The sequence below is a fragment of the Rhododendron vialii genome, chromosome 5a (assembly GCF_030253575.1).
Source record: "Rhododendron vialii isolate Sample 1 chromosome 5a, ASM3025357v1".
NCBI lineage: Eukaryota > Viridiplantae > Streptophyta > Magnoliopsida > Ericales > Ericaceae > Rhododendron > Rhododendron vialii.
In genome coordinates, this window is record NC_080561.1 from 14,122,231 (window position 1) to 14,138,607 (window position 16,377).

The 16,377-nt window shown below is 34.8% G+C and overlaps 1 pseudogene; it reads left to right on the plus strand.

Annotated features, from left to right (window-relative positions):
* Positions 1–2,105: 2,105 nt before the first annotated feature.
* On the plus strand, positions 2,106–15,071 carry LOC131326478 (tobamovirus multiplication protein 1-like; annotated as a pseudogene).
* Positions 15,072–16,377: the final 1,306 nt, after the last annotated feature.

The following is a 16,377-nucleotide window of genomic DNA, read 5'->3' on the forward strand; positions in this document are numbered from 1 at the left end:
TGTTTGTGCAAATGTGGTTTTTTTCTAAGTCCTTAGTAACATAATTTGAGTGTGCATGTATGAACTGGAACGCGCGTGAAAGCGTCCTTAAAATTTGGGAGTAGGAATTGTGAGCGTGATTACAGTGCGAGAATTGAGAACATAAGTGAATAACGTTTTTGAGGAGTATGTGATTAAGGTTCTAACATCTCTGCCTCTCAAACCAAAAAGCTATGGGTACCGACAGTTTGTGAACCGATGGTGCACAAATGGTGTGGGTGTGTGTGTGTGTGTGTGTGTGTGGGGGTGGTGCTATTTAGAAGTCCCACACAAATAATCTAAACCGTTCAATAATTTTTGAAGTGGTATCGCAAAAAATCAGCTCAATTGTATATTCATAGTTGCTCGACCCAATATTTTTAAACTTTCTTCAGAAGTTAGGATCCTGAATGGGGGGGGGGGGGGGGCTATTTAGAAGTCCCACACAAATAATCTAAACCGTTCAATAATTTTTGAAGTAGTATCGCAAAAAATCAACTCAATTGTATATTCATAGTTGCTCGACCCAATATTTTTAAACTTTCTTCAGAAGTTAGGATCTTGAATTCTGAATGAAAAATGATAAAAGAAAGATTGGATATCTATAAGTTAGAATTATCCGATTGAGCTGATTTATTTTGGACCACCAAAAAATTTATTTTAAAATTAACAAACAGCTCAAATTATTTGGATGGAACCTCTAAGTGGATCCCACACACCGTTGTGCACCATCGGTACACATACCTCGGTCTCCTTAGTCGGTCTCCCTTTGAAATTGGAACACAGCTCCTCTCCAATTTCCTTTGTTCAGTTTGGGGTTTAGTTTTGGGACTTTGTGCGACCTTCTCAAGCTCATAACAATGTTCAGAATCGTTCACTTTGTAGAGCTCATTGAGTTTGTCATTCTCATAAAAAAATTATTTTGATTGAAAATCGATGTATATAATTAAACAAATTTGTACAAGAAAAAATCTGAAACTTAAATTTCCCATTTTTTTATTGCATAAATCTGTTTTGATCATGTACTCGTCGATTTTCAATTAAGCTAATTTCTTAAATGAATGACAAATTGGACGAACTCTACAAGGTGAAGGATGCCGATTATTAGGCCTATTTTGGCCTAATAAGCAAAGTGCCCTTTTTTTTTCTTATTCAAATTTTTTCGCATTTGTTAGTTTTTCATTGATTTTTTGTGATTATTTTTTTATCATGACAAGAGAAATCTAAGAAGTAAAAAATTATGACCGAAACCGAATTTTTTTTTTGAATAAAGATGGAAAAAATTAGTTAATTGGCTTATTTTTTTTCTTTATTCAAAAAAATTTGGGTTTCGATTGTAGTTTTTTTACTTTTTATGTTCCTCTCATTATGATGAAGCAATAATCCAAAAAAACTGACAAAAAACTAACAAATGTTATTTTTTGTAAATAATAACAAAAACAAAGTCATTTTACTTATTAGGTTAAAATAGGCCTTATTGTGGGCCCGTAATTAGCCTACAAAAGACAGCCTTGTTCGGCTAAAAAAAACCACTCTAGATTATTTTTTGTCTTTATTTGAATTTTTTTCATTTGTTAATTTTTTAAATTTTTTTGTGGATTATTGTTTCATCGGGATGAGAGAAATCTAAAAAGTAAAAAGTTATGACCAAAACTCAATTTTTTTGAATAAAGTAAAATTAGCCAAATTTTTTTATCTTTATTCAAAAAAATTTGAATTTTGATTGTAATTGTTTACTTTTTAAATTTCTTTTGTCACGACGAAAGAATAATTCTCAAAAAATTAACAATAAACTAATAAATACGAATTTTTTAAAATATATATAAAAAATAATCTAAAATGAATTATTTAGCCGAACAAAGCCTAAAACTGGATCCTTAACTGGACAGTGGCTTATGTCCTTGAAATTTGGGTATTTGTTGCGAAATTAATGAACATATGCCATGATGTCTAATCAGCCTTGTACAGTGTCATCCTCTCTTATTTCCACCTGTACACAACCCAAACTTTTCTCCCGCTTCCCCATTTTCTCTCTCTACTGCTGAACTTTTCTCACTCCTCTTCTTCATCTACGAGTCTATGACTTTACATTCCCCGCTTCCGGCTGTTCAGAAGAGTTGTTTATTCCTCTCTCCTATAGTCCTATGGCGTCCACGCTAGAACCCGAGTTCTTTATGATCCGAGAGAGAGAAAGTAATGGCGGAGGAGAGAGAGGCGTATTCAACTGTTGGAACGACATAGAGAGATCCCATCAATGGCAACAAAGCATCTTCTATGTACTCTCCGCCTTGTACGCATTGGTCGCCATGGTTGCTCTGGTATGTTTCTTCGGTTGTTAAGGTGTATATATTTCCTACAATTTAGTTCGTTTTATCTAGATACTTGAAAGTAGTTCATATCTTTCTCTGTTTTTGGTATTCATGCAAACAGATATAGAATCATATAGTACCTAGTTGATTTAGGGTGAGTGGAAAAAGACCGGAGAAATTTGTAGAGATTGGAACGGGATTAAGACTTATAAACTAAACGAGCTATTCGAGTTCGAGTTCGTGTTTAAAAGCTCTTTTGACATCGGTTTGTTTTCGTTGATGTTAGTTTGTTACGTATACAAACCAAGGGTGAACAAGATATTGCTTAGATCGTTCAGTTTAATATGTTTAAAAAATCAAGCTATTTGAGATTGACTTGTGATCGCCTCGATTAAGGCCATTTGAAATTGGCTCACTCGGTAAATAAACCAAGCTTTAGAATATAGATTTTAAACTTGTTAGATTTTCGAACCGCTAAAGTGTACTCCCTCCTTCCCTTTTTTAAAGTCTAGTATTTCATTTTGGACTGTACTTACATTTTGTAAAGTTAGTGGGTAAAAGTTGGTGCATTTTTTCATTTTGCCCTTAAAAATAGATACCATTTTGAAAAGTTAGTGAGTAAAAGTGTAATGATGATGTCTTCATAGAGGGTAAGTATGGAAAGTAGAGATAAAAGTTGATGTGAAATGTGTAATGATGATATTTTCTTAATAAATTGGAGTTACAAAGCAGGATAATTAAAAAGAGACGGAGGGAGTATGTTGGATGGTAGGGCAAGAAAGAACGATTTGTGAATCATGGGACCACTTCAACATGAATGTTGGGTGTTAAATGATAGCTCTTGCCAATTAAGCCAAATGATGTTTGTGAAAAATGGAAAGAAGGATATGCTAAAAAATTCTCTATGATGTTGTTTTCTTTTCGATGTTGTTCTAAAGAGGGGGTAGGCTCCTGTGTGATTGATCAGTACATGGTTTCATGTTGTTCTTGAATGAATTTTTTTTAGATATGCCAATGAAAAAAGAACCGAGACTGGAGAAGTAGCTGAGGGGATATTGATGTTAGGAGTGAATTGTTTTTGTGATGCAGTTTATTGGTAAAGACCTTAGATAAAGACTTTAAAAGTTTATGTTTTATGTTATAGGGACACTGGTTCACTAGTTAAAACTCGGTTTATTAACCTTTTAGGGGTTCAAATCAAATGTGGGGCGAGGCTCGTCAAACGTGGTCTATATAACCTAGCTAGTTGTTCCAATTGTAATGTATTACTATCACCATTTTGTAGTGTGAGGTCTTGAGTTGAGCAGATGAAACAATACAACATTGATGCCCTTAGTAGTTAGAAATCAAACCACCTAATTCACTAATATCCTACCTTTGGCAAAATAAAAAAATGTGGGGCAGTGGAGTTGTGCATATAATGCCATAATAAAATGTGGGGCAGTGGAGTTGTGCATATAATGCCATAATTTAGACTACACAGTACACAATATACCCCTCTAGAGTCCCTTTACTTGGTGTAATATTGCGATTCTAAGTTTGTATTCCTTGCAAAATCTTCGCCTTTGGCATGTAACAGTTTTTTTTTTTGCTAAGCAAAAATTTAGTTGATTTTCAACAGATTCAAGAAAGATTAGTTGATTCCACCCCCCCCCCCCCCCCCCCCCCGCGTAAAACATCAGTAAAATGCAATGTTGGAACACTGTATGTATATACTACAACACAGAAGGCCTATTGCAAGAAAATATGGTGAGGAAATCATATTTCATCGCTAAAAGTACATAATCAGCAAGGAAATTTAATTTCGGCGCCTTTTCTAGCAAGGAAATACATTTTCTCGCAAAAGGTCTTTTCTAGCAAGGAAAAATAGATTTCCTCGCCAAATGTAACCTTTTGGCAAGGAAAATTTCCTCGCCATGTGTAACTTTTTGGCGAAAAAAAATTCATCACCTATTCTAGGACTCATTAAATTTTTTTATATGTCTTACCATCATGATATTACAAATACATATGAACATTATTAATCAACTACATAGTTCCATACCATTATTAAATTTATTTAAATAAAAAGGTGATTAATGGGGAAAAATTGTTTTCTCGTCAATCGCATTGAATTGATGAAAAAATCTCATATTTTGTTACTTTTCTTATTCTAATTAGCAATGAAAAATAAGTTTTTCACTAATTATATGTATTCACTTTTGCCAATTGAAATTAATTGTTAACAGTGTTAGTTTGTTCAAATTGTAATAAAATTTATTTTTTGAATAAAATATTTTAATGACATGCTAAAAAAAGTTTATCCCATAGTTATAAACCCAATCAAAAAGGACTAGACACACGGATTCTAAGTTTGTGGATGAATGGTATATGCATTTCAAAAAAAAGGGATATACGGATTGCTTTTCGTATTGTAACTAGTTAATCCATACAAAAAAAATTAATGAAAAGCTAAAAAAAATAAAGTACGTAATAATTGCAGTTATGTCGTATTAAAAAATATCTCAAAGTTAGATAGTCACTAATCTATTTCCAAAACATGTAAGGCTAATCTCATTTAAAAAGAAACATAACAAATTATTATTGTCAAATGTAATTGAGTTAAGATTGTTAGGGACGCACGCGTACATATGCAGTAAGAACAGATTCACCCACTAAAAAATGTCATATTTGCAAAAATTTAAAGTACACATGCAAACTATAATTTAGGCATTACAAAAGGTTACTAAACTCAAAGAGAATTAAAATTAAGTATAAAATAAAAAAATTTAGAAAAGTATAAAGATGGGTAAATTTCAGATACACCCCCTGTACTTTGGTCGTTTTTTAACTACACCCTCTCTACTTTATTTTTAATTACTCGCACCCCTTGTACTTAAGACTGGTTTGGAACTATTAGTATTTCCGTCCAAAGTAACAAAAAAGCAGGTAATGGCTTATTGGTGGGAATTTTCCCTCCTAAAACATCTTTTCTAACACCAAATTGTCACCAAAACCCATTTACATCCTATATATTCCATTTTCCCACAAGTTAGAATGAACAACAGAGCATCACCCACACATGGCCTCTTCTTCTTTCATCGTAGGTAATATCCATTCGTTGAGTTGCAAATTTGCTGAACCCCCTCAATGTTCAACTTACCAATCTCCTCTGGGAGTTTAGACATCGCATTTTTGTCAATGCCGATCCCTTTAAAGACACCTCCAGATACAAGAATCACTTTATTAGAGCCCTTAACATGACTAAAATTCTCTCTATCTTGCATTTACATTTGACACAGGATTCGCAATACTCGCAAACTCTCGATCGCTTCCAAATCTCAATTTCCCCATGCCATCAAGAATTCTATTTCCCACAAACCCACTAGAGTTTTCAACATTGGCGTTCAAACTGCTTCCAATTTTCAATTTCCCCATGTCATCAAGAACTTTATTTCCCACAAATCCACTAGAGTTGTCCACATTAGGATCCGAATTGCCTATAAACACAAAATTCTCACTAGCTACCAACGTTTCCAAAGTTCAATTTTTTTCCCAAAAAAGAAGAACCCACTCCTAGAACAGAATCATCTGAAACGGGTCGAAATGGGTTAAACCCAGAATCATCTTTACCAGTTTCCATCCTGCCCTTTGGTTTTCTCAATTTCACTAGTCTCAGCCTCGAACGGCTTGATGCCGGCTTTCCAAATCCTAATAGCTCACCCAAGCCAATATCTGGGTTAACTTCTTTTAAATTGGAAAACCTAGAAGAAGGCTCTGTATTTGAAGTCGATGAATACATAATCAATAGCCTTAATTGAAGAAAACCCAGAAAGAGTGAATCAAGAAAGAGTGAAAATCTTACCGTTAGGATTGGATTTGTGATCTAGCAAAGCCGACAAAATACCAAGATTGGCGTCATCAAGTCGGAGTGCTAGTGTTGCTGGGTCTCAATCAGTTTTTCAATCAATGATAACACGATAGGAGGAAGATGGGTTGTTGGTTGACTTGGAGATGAGGGTTGTGGCGATCTTTTGTTTTGATATTTGTCTCAGTTGTCTGCCTTAGGTTCGAAGGAAGAGAGTGAGAGCTCTTTCCTAGTATGAATGCAGAGAGAGAGAGAGAGAGTGCTGGCTAGCTGGCTCATTCCTACAGTATAAACGACGCAGATGTTTTTTATGTTTTTCTCTCCACCATTGCAGAACCAAAGCTCAGAGCTTTGGAAAGAGAGAGAGAGGGGATAATACGCAAATGAAAAAAGGGGAATAAGAAAGGGGAATACGAATGGGTATTTCAGTCTTTTCGTTACTTTGGACTGAAATACTAACAGCTCCAAACCAGTCTTAAGTATGAGGGGTGCGAGTGATTAAAAATGAAGTAGAGGGGGTGTAGTTGAAAAACGACCAAAGTACAGGGGGTGTCTCTGGAATTTACCCTATAAAGATTTGTAAAAGGTATATAAAGAAAACATTAAATTATTAAAAAAAATCAATAAAAGCGAATACTATTAAAAATTTAAGAAAAAGTTTAAAGAAACACTACAAAGGGACTAAAATTGGAGAAAAAAGGTTTAAAGAAACAAATCTAGAGAGGTGAAAAGACATAAAAAAGTAGGGGTGGTCAAGAAAATCGCCCGAACTGTAAAACCGCCCGATTCGGACCGAACCGTCCTATTTGGTCCAATTCTGCGGTTCTACAGTTAGGTTATGGTTCCAAAAAAATAAGAACCGTTAATTTTGGTTCGGTTACTGGTTCTCAATTAATGAACCGTGGTTAGAATCGAACCGGACCGTTTAAAACTAAGATAAATATAGAAAAACATATGTGTGTGTAATTAAATATATATTTGAATTTGGTATGTTAATCTTTTTCTTGCTAAACTTAATTTATTTAGAGATGAAATCTCATTTGTTAGGAAAGCTTTTATATTTATTCCTTTATTTCCTATTCCAACAGATTACCTTCCTATTTCTTTAATTTTATGAGTTCATATTTTGTGAATAAGTATTTGGATGCTTATTGGATAGAACTGGAACTGAACCAAAACGGGACCGATCTTGCGGTTTGATTCTGGTTAGGTTCCATGCATATACTGGTTAGGTTCTGGTTCCCAATTTTTTAGAACCGTTTGAAATGGTCCGGTTACTGATTTTCTAAAGAACTGGACCAATTCGGACCGTGTATACCCCTATAAAAAAAAAGGGTTATATATAAAACATGGTAAAGGTTTGCATTGGAAAGGAAGTCGGTGGGATGGATGGAGCACATGCCTCCATAGAGGAAACCACGGTTCGAGTTCGCGCGCTAGCAAAGAACCCGGGAATTGTAGTGTTTTTAGATTCAAGACTTTTAGCGAGGAAAAAATTCCTCGCCAATTGTGTCAGAATAGGCGAGAAAATATTTTTTTCCCTCGCAAATACCTTTTGCAATGACCTTTTGGCGAGGAAAACGAGCGAGAAAATGTTTCCTCGCAAATTCATTTTGAGAGGAAATCAGGTACTTTGGCGAGGAAACTAAATCCTCACTATAGGTCTTTCGTGTTGTATGTAATGACCAAAGTAGCTTAATTTCTTGAGAGGTTAAATGGGATGGTACAATTTCAATAAACCTTTGGCGAGGTCCAGAAAAAATGGAATAACAAAGGAATATATTTGAGACACCACTTGAAATCTATTTTGTACACAGGGAACCGTTTACTCTCAATTGTACACAGGGAACCGCTTACTCTCAAGGAGTTGCTTTCAAGTCATTGATTCTGAAGAACTCTGGCCCTTTTCTTTCTTTCTTTTGGCAGAATGGTTGGGACAATAATGCTTATTAATATTTGAAAACTGTAGGACATACATATTTCTTGTGAGACATGAAAACAATGAAGAGGAGGATTGAAGTGGAACAGTGCATTCTTGTGATGTTTATGCTAGTCACAAGTAAACAACTTGATGGCGATGCAAGTTTGAAGCTTTACATGAACAAGAGATAGGAAAGACGTTTAAAAAAAAATTAAACGAATAGAAGAGTTAGAAGTCAAAATGCTGGAACATATGATCACCTTTGAGTGCAGCGAATTAGGACTTAGGTGGAGAGTGGTCGAAATTAGCAGTGCTGGTTAGAGTTATTGTCAAGTTGAACTTCACCTGATTTCTGTTTCTCTAGACACTTGTTAAAGTTGGCTTACACATATGCCGTGATAGGAGTTTTTTTTTTTGGCCCTAGTTTATGGATATCTTGTCATGACTAACTCACTGAGGCTCCTATTCCCCTGCCATTTCATTGTTCTTATATCACCTCAATAAGCATTTGTTCCAATCCATTGTGGTTGGATATAGTGATTCATTTGCTTCAGTTGGTTCTATTAGAGCATCCACATTTGAATCTTCAAAATTTTGTGTGTTATATATCAAGAAGTGATTAAAACTGAACGTAAGTGTTAGAGTAGAAAATGTCCCACTTATATACTATGTATAAGTGCAAATAAACAAAAAGTACTTCCTCTTTATCTCTACTCTCTTCACTCTTCTCACGTGTACAGTAGCTTTTTCTCTGTCCCCTCTCTCTCTCTCTCTCTCTCTCTCTCTCTCTCTATTGGGTTCCACATAACAAGTTTTGTTGTGCAAGCCACACGTAGCATGTCACGACCATGACCCGCCCCTTGAGGTCTTAATCATGACAAATGCCAGTGATTTCTCACCAAGGCCAAATCGCAAATCAAATATCATCTAAGCAAGCGATAATCAAAAGGGACTAATCATAACAGCGGAAGCAAAAGATGACTTTTATTGATAACGAACCAAGGTCTTACTTAGGTTTTACAAACCAAAAGATAAACCTCTCAGAGCTGTGCTTACTTACAAACTCAAAAGCTAACAAACCATGTACAAAGCTAAGTGTCTATAAGCATAACTTCCTTTCTACAAGTTTCCAAAAAATACAACACGTCCCAAAAGTAAACATCACGCCACCCTACGCATCGCTTCCTGAAAGGTGGAAAAGAAAATCCATAAGTTAAAGCTCGTGTGAATGATTAATACTTAACTCACATGCTTTCCATAGACAATGCAAAATAATTTGATAATATTTCAAAACAAAGAATTCAAATCCATAAGCCAAATATAATACATATTCTGCTATTCAAAATTCAAAAGCTACTAGGCGTCCCCGGTAGTGGATAAGCCAGACGTCTACGCATTATCCCAAAATACACACCAACCTCAAACACCCTTGCTAGCCATTAAGCAGTCCCCTAGCAAGACCGGACGTTGGGAATGCCATTAAATAGATTCGCAAATATTTTACAAATAGGTCCACCTTCCATTGCTGTCCATGGAGTACACAATTTAAAAAACATGTTCAAATAAGCTCGATAAGGAAAACAAGTTCAAAACCAAGTGTTTAGGTATTAAATCACTCACCTCGGCTCTACGAACCACCCGAACTTCCTAAAAACAATTAGGCAATAAAAACATGATTAGAAAATGCTAAACAATCCTATCTTTATGAACATAAGGTCCTAAGGTAAACATATGAAGTTAGATAACTAGCCTCAAGAAAATAATCACAGAATCTACAGTTCCATAAACTTTAACGCAAAAACTGACTTTGTACAAGAATAACTAAGAAACAACTTCATGCATTTTTTTTAGGTCTATGAGTCTAGTTTCAAAATCAGAAAACGGATCGCGATTTCATCTCTCGAGCTAAAAAATATGACCGTTTCCGTAAAGTGCGACATACTGTCAGCACTGCAAATACCACAACAGCAGGTCGGTTAACGAATTTTAACTCCTTCCACATTTTGATTTAGGTTCTGAAAATTTTACACAATAAAGAAGACACATACAGGCATTTACAGTAAAAATATCAAAAAATATCACGGTCGGAAAGTTGATGAGAAAAATCCCTCAAGAACATGGCAGATTCGATTCTGTTGAAGCTCTAAATTGCCTACCCACAAGCTGTACGAATTTCTGAAGTAAAACCCTAAAATTCACATCAAAACTCATACAGAAACTTCACAAAACATAAGTAAACTTGAACATACTCATAGGCTACCTCAAATATACCAAATTCATGAATTACACAAATTTCAAACATGTCAATTTCTAGGAATTTAAAGGAGGTTCATGGGTTTCCACACAAACTTCAATCTCTACCCTAACCCACTTAGATTCAGCACTTCTAGCAAAAATTGAACATCAAGAACAAAAAATCTTACTCCTCTAGGCATGTACTTACCAAATTAGTCTTCAATCCAAGTCTAAGAAGAAATCTCCAATTTTTTTTTCCTTTCTCTTCTTCTTCTTTTCCACCTCTCTCTCTCTCTCTCTCTCTCTCTCTCTCTCTCTCTCTCTCTCTCTCTCTCTCTCTCTCTCTCTCCGTGTGATGAGGATGAGGGGAAATGTTACACGTTTCTTTCATTTTAACAGAGTGCAAGAAAATTATCATGTGTAGGTGTGACCTATAACCACCTATGTTCCATTTCCTAATAACTAGCAAAACAAAGCCAAAATCACATAATCAACATCAAGTTCAACACTTACTTAAATTCTAAAATACAATTAAAAGTTGGGGTACTACATAGCACCCCTTTAAAGTCTGAAACTAAAGTAAATCACAAAAAATGGCTCTTAAAATGTCAAATGGAGCAAAAAAAAAAAATGAATTTTCTTGTTAGCTGCCTAAAATCTTACACCAAAGTGTTCTAAAAGAATCAAATGGAGATGCTCTTAGTAGTCCGCTGCTCACTTAAGTCTACGATAATTCATATCCCCTGATCCCTTATATTCTTACCCCTTAAAACATGGATCAAACTCTGCTCAGTAGCTTCCGCCGTTGTTTAACTTTACCTATTTCTTAACAGATGTTTCCAATTTCAGGTGCAACTCATCCGCAGTCAACTAATAGTACCAGAGTTTGGTTGGACAACACAAAAGGTCTTCCACTTGATGAATTTCGTTGTCAATGGATGTAAGGGTTTGCATTTACTGTTTAGCTCTGAGTGAAACTACTATAAACCAAGTGTTTCTTTGCTGGCTAAAAAGAATCTACATTGTGACAGTACGGGCTATCCTTTTTGGATTTTACAAGAGCATATTCCATCTCAAATTGAAAGTAAGTTTGTTCATCAATCTGCATTCTGGTTACATGACCTCCAATCCTACTCAATATCTACTTAGAAGTGATTCACAATTATTTTTTGATTTCGCAAGTGGAGTGGTAGGCACTAGGTACTCTCGTGCATTTGACAGGGTTTCAAATCTCACTAACTATAAATAACAATGCTGACTTTCGCCCAGCAAAAAAAGGTTTTGACTTATAGAAGGAATAATAAGATAAAGGATGGGAAGTTACACATCTTATGAAATTTGTTATTTGTTGTAGACTCATTCTGCGAACATTGAGTCTAGCGTTCTTCTGCAACAATGTGATGGAAATCACGAAACTTGTCTTATTTGACTGAGAGAAAGACTTCTTAAAGACAGAGAAAGTAATAACTCAGAAGCATTTCTGTCATGCAACATTAGGAGGGAAAAAAGTTAACGTTTACTACTATTCAATATCCATCAAATCATCTATGATTTACAAAACATAATCCATGTTTTACTTAGTCTGATATTTTTTTATTCACTACCCCTTTAAATTGGCTGCAAAACAAAATTCAAGGGTTTATGGACTTTTATTCTGCTAGTGTATCACTTTTTGTTGTTGGTTGTGTTGCCTAAGAACGTTCCTGCTTTAGGACCTTGAAATGATGCTTCTGGATCTCCCTGGACTTCTATTTTTTTCCACATATACATTACTTATCTTGTTCTGGGCTGAGATATATCATCAGGTGCTCTTTCTTCTTGTCTTAGTTGTGTTTTTTTTTTTGGTAACTATTTCTCTCATGTGTTATCATCATGCTACGAGTTTCTCTTGTGTGTCATCCGTGCTAGGATTCTTTAAAAGCTGATTTTATGATTGTCTGCAGGCAAGAAGCCTACCCATCGATAAACTTAGGCCCGCATACTTCATTATAAATGGAGCAATATATTTTGTTCAGGTGGGGCAAATAGTAAAAACTTGCAATCCACTATTCACACAAAAAACATAATAGCAAAATGCAATGCACTCTTGCTTTATTAACCGTATCTTAGTTATGACTGAATTTGTTAACCATAGGTATGTATCTGGATTTACGCGAGAGTCAGTGGAAGTTCTGCTGTAGTTGAAGTTGCTAAAATCTTCTTTTCAAGTCAGTAAAATAAAAGTTACCTTCTCTTCATGCACTTGATCACTTGGTTCATATTTTGTGGACAAGTTTGGGAGTTAATTAGTTTCGTGGAAATAATGTTGTTTGTTGACATGAAACATGATCAATAGAAATAGCTGATTCTTTTCTTTTCACAGTTATTTCATTATGTGCTGCACTGGGATTCTTGATATATGGTGGGAGGTATGGCTGAAATCAACTCAACGAAAAAGTTTCTAGCATCTGTTCAATGTTATGAATTTTGTTGAGCTACATCAAGTTCCTTGTCATGTAGGTTGTTCTTCATGCTGCAGCAATTCCCCATTGAATCTACAGGTCGTCGAAAAAAGCTTTATGAGGTCTCTATGCCTATTGCCTTTGAATATTGTTAATTGCCGCTTAATTGACTTGATTATAGCAACTGTGTTTGACTTTGAATCTCCTCGGTCTTGTTCAAATAGGTGGTAACTCTTAATGAGTTCTTTTTGCTGTTTTTTTTTTTCCCATAAACCACCAAATATGTAATGTTTGATGTTTTTTGCCCCTAGTTTATTCCCTTCCTTTTTTCCATGCGATTTATTGTCGAACTGAAAAGGCAGGGGAAATATTCTCTCTATCCTTAGTTAGCGATTTGTTATTCCAAGAAGTCCTATTCCTTTCCTGATGAAATATCACAAAATTATATTACAAAGATTAGGGATTACACTAGTTTGGTTGTGCGTCAAATGCTTAGTAGGTTTTTATCGAAATAGCACAAATTAGAAGATGCTTATTCCCTTTTAAAGAGGTTCAAAGGACTGTAACTCATAAGAAGTGAATAGATGGGGATTAAAATCAAACGCAGAATATTCTTGTCCGTGTCATGGAAATTTTAGGAATTAACACTTAACATTCTCAGAGAAAATAATAGCTTGGAAAAGTCGTGTAACCATGAGTCATTGGCAACTAGCACAACAATGAGGAACAAGCTAATCACATTTAGCAAAAATGGAAACCATACCTTTTTGACTATTTAATACTCCCTCCGTCCCAATTTAATTGTCATTTTTTAGAGTTCATGTCATTTTTCAATTGATTATATATTGTAATTTATAATGTTTTATGTGATTTCAAAAATATTGTATTATAGAACTAATCGAGATCTATCAAACAAGATCCATATTCAATATGAAATTCATTACGGATTTAGAGATATAACTCATTTTTTAGCCGGTTAGAATAGAACGAGTGACAATTAAATTGGGACGAAGGGAGTAGTTTTCATGGCTTAAGTCAATTACATGCTTATTCTATCTTATGGCAGGTTGGCTTATTAACTGCAATTTGTTGCGCCAGTTTCTTGATAAGATGCTTTGTGGTGAGTTTCTTTCAGTTCTGCACTATTTTGCAACTAATTCTGCGCTATTTTGTAACTACTTGATCTGAAAATGAATACTCTTGGGGTTTCAACGTAGGTAGCTCACTCTGCTTTCAATGGGAATGCTGATATCAATGTCTTGGATCACCCCGTCCTTAATTTCTTCTATTACGTGGTAAGTATAGCTTGGTCTATGATAGATGGACTTTTTGAAATGAGTTCAAGGTTACTTGAGCGCTCGATTTGTCCAGCACACATCATCTCGAATTTGTGTCCAATATGTCTAGCTGACATTCATCCAAAAAACTATCTGGAGAAATCCATAAAACTCTCGTATGATCATGTAAGAACAATTGTACTGATAAAAATGAATATTCACAAATACAAATATTTTGCTGAAGAATTTGGCGCTTAATCACGTAACACTCATCTACACCTAGGGGTGGAGTGATGTTGGACGAGTAGGGGCAAACTTTTCATGACGTTACACATGTCTCAAGAAATGAGATTTTTTACTTTGGCCCCAGCTTAATTCAGATTTTTTATTTTATTTTTCGTAAAATCATCTCTAATTCTGGATAATCGCCCTGACTACGAAATAATCCTGATTCCCCCCTGCCTAGACCTTAACACCCTATATCTCAGTTCTAGTGATGTATGACTGGGTCATGGTTAGATTTTTTCACCAAGTCTTGGCCCACCTTCTGGCCATTCTGACTGGCATTTTTCATTGTTGGAATGTTGTTCCATTGTTATCATAAGGATGTTATTTATCATCACGTCTAAGGTATTATAGTTGCGTAAATCTCACAGTAAAATGGTGTAGTCAAAACCATGTTTTGAGGCTGAATAAGTTAAACTAATTGAAAATTTAGTTTTAGGAGCTATTCTCGCATCTTTTATCTTGGAATCATACATGTTTACTTTAGATGCTTCCCTTATTTTTTGTTTAGACGGTTGAGATTCTGCCTTCTGCTCTGTGCTCGTCATCCTTCGGAAGCTACCACCGAGACGTGCATCAGATCGGTATCAACCTATTAAGTGAAAGTGGCTATTTTGCAAGCATTTTTCAGATTGATACCCTACAAACAACCTCCATAGGGAAGGTCATCTCACAGTGCCAAGACCGGGATTTTTTGATCTTTACAATTAAATGCCATGGTGAAAGAGTAATGTGCTTTGCTTGAGTTGTTGATTACCATTAGTACCATGCTAATATCAGAGCTTGTGTGTGTGCACGAGTGTGTCCATTCATTGATTTCTGTATATTCTCCACTATTGCATATGCATTCAAACAATATAAATTATTCTCCCAACCAAGTGAGCTTGGCATTTATACAATAGAAATTTCATAAAGTTGATTACGTTTCTTAACTTGCAGAACACATGGTAAATAAGCCTTAAATTCAAAAATATTCCATGAATTCTCTTGTTATCAAATTAAAGATCAGGTTCAATCGTTTCAAATTCAAACAATAGATGCTCAATCTAAAACATTTTCATTTTAGGAGTTAATTTACACATTAACTTTTACAGACCAAGTCCAAATAAAGATAGTGATAAAAATACTTTATTACTGTATATTCCATTTTGTATAGGACCGTTTTAGATGATATTTTGCGATTCAACTGATAAATTATCAGTATCCGTAAGTTATAGAAGTATCACATTTGATAAATTAATCAAAAAATAAAAAAGGATAATAACTTGTTTTTTCATAAAGTTCATAAATTGAAAACCTTCAAAAGTTCATAAGGATAGATGAAATGATTTCCGTGAATCACTCTTTATTGATTGCTAATTAATTAGCAAATTATGTATGTAGATAAAATGGGTAGAAACCCTACGATAAACACTACAAACCTACAACAGAACTATTAAGAAAACTCATCCAACCAATCACACCAAAACTATACTTTCTCAGTGACTCTCACATAATCACATATCACAATCCAAACAAACCCAAACTATCTAATGTACAAATAAGAAATCAACAGAACATTTAAAGCATCGAAAACAATCAACGATTCACAGCAAAACTAACTTGGGCACCCAGTTACCCCTCAGATGGAAGAGATTTGGTAAAGATGATGAGGAAAAAAAAGTAATATACAAAATTGAAATTGATCAGCAATCTAACTCTGCGTGTGTGTGTGTGTGTGTGTGTGTTGTCTAAGGCCTTATTCACAAGACTTGTTGGATCCGATAGGCCCAACCATAAATTAATCTTGGTCAAGCAGCACAAAACCATAATTTTTTAAAACCTTTATCCAAACTGCATTCACCGTCTTCCAAATGACCCGAACTTCTCTCACCATCTCCACTATATATATATACATATATATATATATATGTATGTATGTATGTATATTTGCTTACGGATATGTGTATGGTCATGTATGAATAGTACAATAAGTAAATCATTATTTCATAAATTTTTTATTGCTATTTTTTTGATGATTCGATTCGATTTTGCTCTCATAAAT